Raw genomic sequence first — 8,398 nt, forward strand, 5'->3', positions numbered from 1 at the left:
GGCTTCTATTTTCTAAATTTTATACCCGACTCCCTTTTTAATAAAACACCCCCAGCCCCTCATTTTTAACGATCTTCTGCACAAAATAAGAGAGAGGAAGAGAGGGTCTTGAGAGAGAAAGTCATCTTCTCCAAAATTTGATTCTTCAAAACCATCCGGGCCGGGGAATTTCAAGCTTATCTTCATCCCCCTTTTCTTGCAGGTAACATCCCTAACCCTTTTCACTAAATTTCTGGTTTAAGCTAGGGGGGGGGGAGAGTCTCATGCATTGGTCTTTGAAAATAGTGGTTGAACTCATACATGCATGTCATTCTATAACCTAAAACCTAGTGAGAATAATTGGGTAGGAGTAAAAGATGGTGCAAAGATGGGTTGGTAACCTAAATAAGTTTGAGTAGGAATTGTGAACTTCTTTTCTAAGTCATACGCGTTAACTTGTGCACTAGATTGACGTTGCTAGACGATTTGGTGAATTGGAAATAAAAGTTAAAAAGGGAACTCGGCTCCAGGTATGTATGGCTAACTTTGAACTTGTAAAATCGCCTTGTTTGGGTGTTTGAGTGCTTGGTATGTGATTTCTACGTAATTTGTTTGTGAAAATCCTGTGATTGGTATGGTTGAGTGATTGTGGTTGTGCCTTCGCCAAAGTGATGCAATTAATCAGAAATAAACCAAATTTGCGATTGTGAATGTGCTATGTGGTAAGAACTGTGAAACAAGCAATGGAAGGAAATGGGAATTGATGTGCTCGGAATAACCGTGGTAGTAACATATGTGGTTTGTCGTGGGAAATTATCGTCGTGACCTATCAATGCATATGAGTAGTGGAATACATGGAAATGGTATTGATGGCTATGGAAGTTCATGTAAATTGTTGTTGTTTCTTGAGGATTGTTGTTGTTATTCTTTGTGAATTGTTGTTGTTGTTGTGTTGTTTGTGAATTGTGATTGTTCGGTGGGATCGGGTTGCGCACCGCAACACGAAGAAATAAGGTGTGGGTTGTGGTGATAAGGGTGGCCGAGGTAATAAGGTTGGAAAGCGATCGAAATCGCTATTGAAATGAACTATGAACAAATTGTGAAATTATTGATGTGGAAATGTGGAAGGGGAATCAGGAGAGATTGTAAACTTGTTGGTTTGATTGCTCTTTCTTTGTGGATTTGATTGTTGTTTCCATTACAATTACATGCTTGTTTGTGGAGGAGAGATTGTATACTTGTTGGCTTAATTGTTCCCTCCTTATGGATTTGATTGTCGCTCTTATTACTGCTACTTACTTGCTTATGGTTCGAGTTTACTTGGAGCAAAGTTTGTTCATACATACCAGTACAATTCAAATGTACTGACGTCCCTTTTGCCGGGGGCGCTACATTCGTGTTATGATTGTAGGTGGATCCGTAGCAGGTACTCCAGTCCACCGATCGTGGCTCCCCTTCGTCCTCCATCAGCTTTTTGGTGAGCCCCTTTCCTCTTGGGGCCCTGCGTGGCTCAGGCCGCTTGTTTTCAGAGTTTTATTTTTGATTTGTGTAAGGTATAGCCGGAGCCTTGTTACCGACAAATACTATATTATCCTGTTGTACTTTTAGAGGCTCCGTAGACAGTAGATGTGGGTTAGAAACTTGTGTAAATCTGTGTTTTCATACGTTGGTAATGAGTTGGTGATTTCACTACTATTATGTAAGTATGTATGTGTTTTGTAAATTAAAAAGTGTTCTTAATTAATTATTTGGCAAATCCTTGAAATAATGGAGTAAGAAAAACGTGGGGTAACATGTGGGTTAGGAAAGGCATCGAGGTTCGCTTGGCTGGGGCTACCCGGTCAAGCGCCGGTCATGTCCCTCGAATTTGGGGCGTGATAGATACAGCCAAAGAGATGTGGGACAAACTTGAGCTTACCTATGAAGGTACTAGCAAGGTAAAGGAAACTCACATAAATATGCTAGTTCACGACAATGAACTGTTCTCAATGAAGGAAGGAGAATCCATCGAAGAAATGTTTGCCAGGTTCAGTAAGATAATCAGTGACTTGAAAGCTTTTGGCAAACCATACACCAGTGGCAATTAGGTTAGGAAAATTCTCAGAAGTCTACCAACCACTTGGCAGACTAAAGTTGTCACCCTGGAATCTCAAGATCTTAACAAGTTATCATATGATGAACTACGAGGAGAGCTCATTGCTTTCGAAAGAACTCACCTGAAGAAGACAAATCAAGAGGAGAAAAAGAAAATTGTTGCATTCAAAACCACTACTGAATCGACTGAAAATGAAATTGATGATCCTGAAGCCCTACAAGAAGAAATTGCTATGATGTCTAGAAACATGGATGGACTGATGAGAAGATATAGAAATACTAAGAAAGGAAGATTTCCACCAAGGAGATCTAGCCAATACAACGAACAAGATAAGAACGATGGAAAATGCTACGAATGTGGAAAATTTGGACACATCCAAGCAGAGTGTCCAGAACTGAAAAGGAAGATCTCTAGAGGATTCAACAAGAACAAATCATTTGGAAGCTGGAGCGATGAGGATGACTCAGACCATGAAGAAATACCAAATCTCTGCTTCATGACAATCCTAGAAAATGAGATCAAGAAAACTTCAGGATGCCGGACAGATGAAGATAATTCAGACAATGAAAACTATTTTATGGCAAGAGGAGAAACTAGCGAGGTAAGATCTTTTGACTGTGAAAGATGTAATGAATTGTAGGACATTCTTGATTCCACCTTAAAAGAGTCTCAAAAAATGATGAATGAGCTTAAGAGACTCACTATGGAAATCAAAGACTGGAAACTCAAAAATGAAGTATGTCAAATTGAAAAAGATGTACTTCAAGAGGAGTTTGAGGAATTGCAAATGCAGCTTGACAGCTTGCGCAAATCCACCAGTCACAGTTCTGTTAGGTCAAACCAGACAACTTACAAGTCAACTGGAAAAGAACCAATCAGGACTAAATCGACCAGTCGGTCGGACCAGTCGACTTACAAGTCAACTGGAACGGAATCAGCTAATCTCATGATAGCTAGTTCCAACACTTATTGAAGACCTGAAAACAGGTCTGGGGCTAAATGTCATTACTGTAATAAAAGTGGGCATAAATACTCTGGTTGTCACTTTCGTAAATTTCGTATGTCTGGATGGGTTTGGAAACCTAAAAATTCTGAACCCAGTAACACTAACTCACCAGGACCCAAGCAAGCTTGGGTACCTAAAAGAAAGTGATAATTTTGTATTGCAGGAACACCATAGAGTAAGCCGCAAAGGAAAATGGTATCTAGATAGTGCGTGTTCCAGTCACATGACAGGTCACAAAAATCTTTTCAAGGAGGTTACAAAGATTGATGGAGGACGCGTCAAATTTGGAGATGATTCAAGAGGCAAAATAGTTGGCACTGGAACTATTCCCTTTAACAACAACTGTGACATTACTGAAGTATATCTTGTTGATGGACTAAACTACAATCTTCTCAGCATAAGTCAACTCTGTGACTCAGGATATGAGGTAAAATTTAAGAGAACAGGTTGTGCCATCGAAGACGAATCAGGTAAAATAGTTCTTCCTGGAAAAAGGTACGGAAATGTTTACATACTTGATGGATTCGAAAATATAAATGGTCACATTTGCCTAACTTCTATATCTGATGATCCCTGATTGTGGCACAGAAGACTAGGTCATGCCAGCATGCATTTGATTGAAAAATTATCCAAACATGATTTAGTTATTGGATTACCCAAATTGAATTTCTCTAGAACTCATATTTGTGATGCATGTCAGATGGGTAAGCAAACTAGAAATTCTTTCAAAAACAAAGACATGGTGTCTACTTCAAAACCATTGCAATTACTTCATATGGATTTATTTGGACCTACTAGAACTGCTAGCATAGGAGGCAAGAAATATGCTTTTGTTATTGTTGATGATTTTCACGTTTCACCTGGGTGATTTTCCTATCTCAGAAAGATGAAGCCTTAAGAAATTTTGAAGTCTTTTTGCAAAAGGATTGAAAGAGAAAAAGATTATCTGATCTCAAAAATCCAAAGTGATCATGGAGGCGAGTTTGAAAGTAAAGCATTTGAAGACTTCTGTGACAATCAAGGCTACACTCACAATTTCTCCGCTCCACGCTCACCACAGCAAAACGGAGTTGTGGAAAGAAAGAACAGAACTCTTCAGGACATGGCAAGAACCATGTTGTTAGAACATTCACTCCCAAATCATTTCTGGGCTGAAGGTGTGAGTACTGCATGTCACATTCTCAACCGATGTCTCATAAGGCCTATTCTGAAAAAGACTCCCTATGAACTCTGGAAAGGTAAACGTCCGAATATCAGTTATTTTCATCCATTTGGAAGTAAGTGCTTCATTCATAACAATGGTAAGGATAATCTTGGAAAATTTGATCCAAGAAGTGACGAAGGTATTTTTCTTGGTTATTCATTAAATAGCAGATCATTTAGAGTTTTTAATAAACGTACTTTATGCGTAGAAGAATCTGTCCATGTTATATTCGATGAAAATAATCCCTTGGTCGAGAAAGGAACTAATGCAGGTGACGAAGATCAAACTCAAGAAGCTCAGGATAAAGAAAAATCACAGGAGTCAACTAATCCCGCAGATGTGATTGAGTCGACTGAACAAATCAGCGACAACTCTCCTGAACAACGTACGGAGTCGACTACAAGCACTGTCCGACTAAATGAATGGAGGAGCGAACCTGAATATCCACAGAAATATATTATAGGGGATCCAAACGAAGGAATGAAAACCAGGGCTGCCATCAAAAAGAAAGCAAATATTGCTCTGATCTCTCAAATAGAGCCCAAAAAGGTAGAGGAAGCATTGAAGGATTCGAGCTGGGTGAAAGCCATGCAAGAGGAACTAGATCAATTCAGCAAGAATCAAGTTTGGAAGTTAATGCCCAGACCCGATAATGTATCTGTCATCGGAACAAAATGGGTATTTAGAAATAAATTGAACGAAGGGGGACAAGTCATAAGGAACAAGGCTAGATTAGTCGCTCAAGGCTATTCACAACAAGAAGGAGTCGACTATGATGAAACCTTTGCCCCAGTAGCTCGACTGGAGTCTATACGAATCCTGCTAGCTTACGCATCATTTAAAGGATTCAGGTTGTTTCAAATGGATGTCAAAAGCGCTTTTCTGAATGGATTCATCGAAGAGGAAGTTTTTGTAAAACAACCTCCAGGTTTTGAAGACTCAAAATTCCCATATCATGTGTACAAGCTTACTAAGGCCCTATATGGACTGAAACAGGCTCCACGTGCCTGGTATGACAGGTTAAGTACTTTCCTTGTTGATCATGGGTTTACTAGAGGTAAAATTGATACTACTCTATTCATTAAACGATCAACAGAAGGTAATCTTATCATTCAAATTTATGTTGATGACATTATCTTTGGTAGTGCTAACTCTCTTATGTGCAAGGAATTTGCAAACCTCATGCAAAGCGAGTTCGAAATGAGCATGATGGGTGAACTCACATTTTTTCTTGGGCTTCAAATTCAACAAACCGAAGAAGGAACCTTCATTTGTCAGACTAAATATACAAAGGAGCTGATCCAGAAATTTGGTATGAGCAATGCAAAATCAATTGGCACGCCTATGAGTCCGGCTACAAATTTGGATAAGGATGAACAGGGTACTCCAGTTGATGAAACCAAATACAGAGGAATGATTGGATCACTACTGTATCTGACCGCAAGTCGACCAGATATAATGTTCAGCGTTTGTAAATGTGCCAGGTTTCAGTCGGCTCCCAAGGAGTCACATCTGACTGCTGTAAAAAGAATTATTCGATATCTCATTGGCACAGTATCTCATGGATTATGGTATCCTCGCTCTAACTCGTTTAAATTAGAAGGTTTCTCAGATGCAGATTTAGCAGGTGATAAGGAAGACAGGAAAAGCACGAGTGGCACTTGTCAATTACTAGGAAAGGCTTTAATATCCTGGAACAGTAAAAAGCAAGCATCAGTCGCCTTGTCCACTACTGAAGCTGAGTATATTGCCATTGGTCAATGTTGTGCACAACTCCTATGGATGTCTCATCAATTGGGTGACTATGAACTTTCTTTTAAACCTATACAAATCTTTTGTGATAATTCAAGTGCAATTTGTCTTTCAAAAAATCCTGTGCATCACTCTAGAGCAAAGCATATTGACATTAAGCATCATTTTATTAGAGATCATGTTCTTAAGGGTGACATAGAATTAGCTTTTGTTGGCACTTCTGCCCAATTAGCTGATATTTTTACTAAACCTTTGTTGGAAGAAAGATTTTGCCTTTTGAGAAAATTACTTGGGATAATTTGTTTTTCAAAAACTCTTAGGACCTAATTGTTCTTTTTCAAAAACTTGTCATAATTACTACTTTTCAGTGCATTAATTACGCTTTCAATTCCTTCCCTCTCTTTTTTATTCTGTTTCACATCAGTTCGCAGTCGAAGATGGAAAGCCAATCATCACATTGTTTCATCTGACACTCTTTCCTTTTTGTACTCAACCGTCAAATCTTTCTTACTTTAAGTTAAGCCTTTTCGGGTCACTCTCATCTCCATCCTCTCTCTTCAGTTTGTGAAAACCCTCTCTTCTCCCATGGCTAAAACCTCCAAAAACCCCTCCGCCTCCACTAGAAAGAGCACCCGTTCTAAGGCAAAACCCTCTTCAGCGCCTCCTGAGCAAGTAGACCTAGGGTCTGATCATTCTGAGGGCTTCGCCTCTTCTCAAGGAGCGTTCTCTGAACACTCTCAACTCTTAGGAGAAAAAGCCTCTGGTAAGCGTCCCATGGAGGATCTTCCTGTCTCTTCCACTCTAAAGAAATCAAAATTCGATTTCTCTGCTTCTCTCGATTCCGACCTAAATTTCTGGGATACCCCAAATAGGGATTCTTTTCTCTCTCTCAAGGATAAGCCCATCGCCCATGGAAGAATTGTGGATCTTGACGATATGGAGGCCCTCAACTGTAAGGTAAAGGATCTCTTTGTGTATCAAGGGTGGGAAAAATTTCTCTCTATTTCTCCGCCTAAAGTGTATGAGCCTTTAGTCCGTATGTTTTATGCTAATCTTCGCTCTAGTAAACCTGATAAGCTTGAAACTCTTGTCCTTGGTAAACGCATTGTTCTTGACTGTGCCCTGTTCGATTCTATTTTTCTCTGTCGTTGCACTGGTTTCCCCACTCTCTTTAAAAATGTTTGGCCTGAGGACTTTGAAATTTCCTTTGACCAGGCCAAACAGTGCATTGCTGAAAATCCCTCTGAAACCCTTCCAAATCAATTGGGGCCTAGTGATGTAAGTTTTGAAACTCGGGTTCTCGCCCACATTGTTGCAACCACTCTTCTCCCCAGAACTGGTTCCTTCTCCACCTTCTCTCAAAGGGACACTTTCTTTGTCTATTGTCTCATCACCAAACTCAAACTCAAGCTGTCCTCCTGGGTCATAAATTTTATGATTGAGAGTGCTGAAGATCCCACCAGTTTACCTTTTGGTATGGCCATTACCCACATTCTGGAAGCCCATCAAATCCCTCTTTCTGACTACCCTTTTGTCTGTGTTTCCAAGTCCTACAATTCTAGAGCTTTCTCTAGTATGGGGTATGTGAGTGTCAAGGGTGCCTGGGTTAAGAAGGGTGAGAGTGAAGCAAAACAGACCCCTCTGGATTCCAAGCCTTCATCTGCTGTTCCGCCACCTCTTATTAGTTCTGCCCTAAGTGAGAAGCTAAGCTCCATTGACTCCCAACTCTTAGACATCAAGACTCTCCTGTCTGCTACTCAGTCGACTATGGGTGCTATTCATGCTATTTCAAAGGAAACTGGGTCTGATGTGTCTAAAATCAGAGTGGCTGTGCAAAGGGTATGGGAGAATGCGGCTAAAGCCTTCAAGGAGGTTCATGACAGGCTAGATGGAATGAGCGTTGCTGCAAACACCAGCTTTGAACAGTTAAAGGAGGTGATCTGCAACACTCTTACTTACTTCCTGCGTCGCTAGTGTGGATGTGTTTTATAGACAATTTTTATTTCAAACTTGTTTTGGCTTTGTTTTGGGCTGTGCCCTTGGATGTTTTCTTGCCTGTGTGGATAGTTTTTTTTTTTTTTGTCTTAACTACTCCTTCTTGCTAGAGTGTAACGGAAAAAAGGGAGTAATGTATTATTCGTTGGTAACTATTAGTCGAATAAGTGTGTGCGTAAGGTTCTAAGTTGACTTAGTGCTAATACGACCTTTCGTTGGTCTAGTAATGTAATATATGTGCGTAGTTCGAAGTCGTAACTAGTCGTACTACTAGTCGACTAGTAGAGGTTACGGGTACTTCGTTTTGTTTCCGTTTAAGAAACGGTAAAGGTTAAACGGTACGTAACTAGTTCGACTTACGTATCGA

The sequence above is a fragment of the Nicotiana attenuata genome, unplaced genomic scaffold, assembly GCF_001879085.1.
Source record: "Nicotiana attenuata strain UT unplaced genomic scaffold, NIATTr2, whole genome shotgun sequence".
Lineage (NCBI taxonomy): Eukaryota > Viridiplantae > Streptophyta > Magnoliopsida > Solanales > Solanaceae > Nicotiana > Nicotiana attenuata.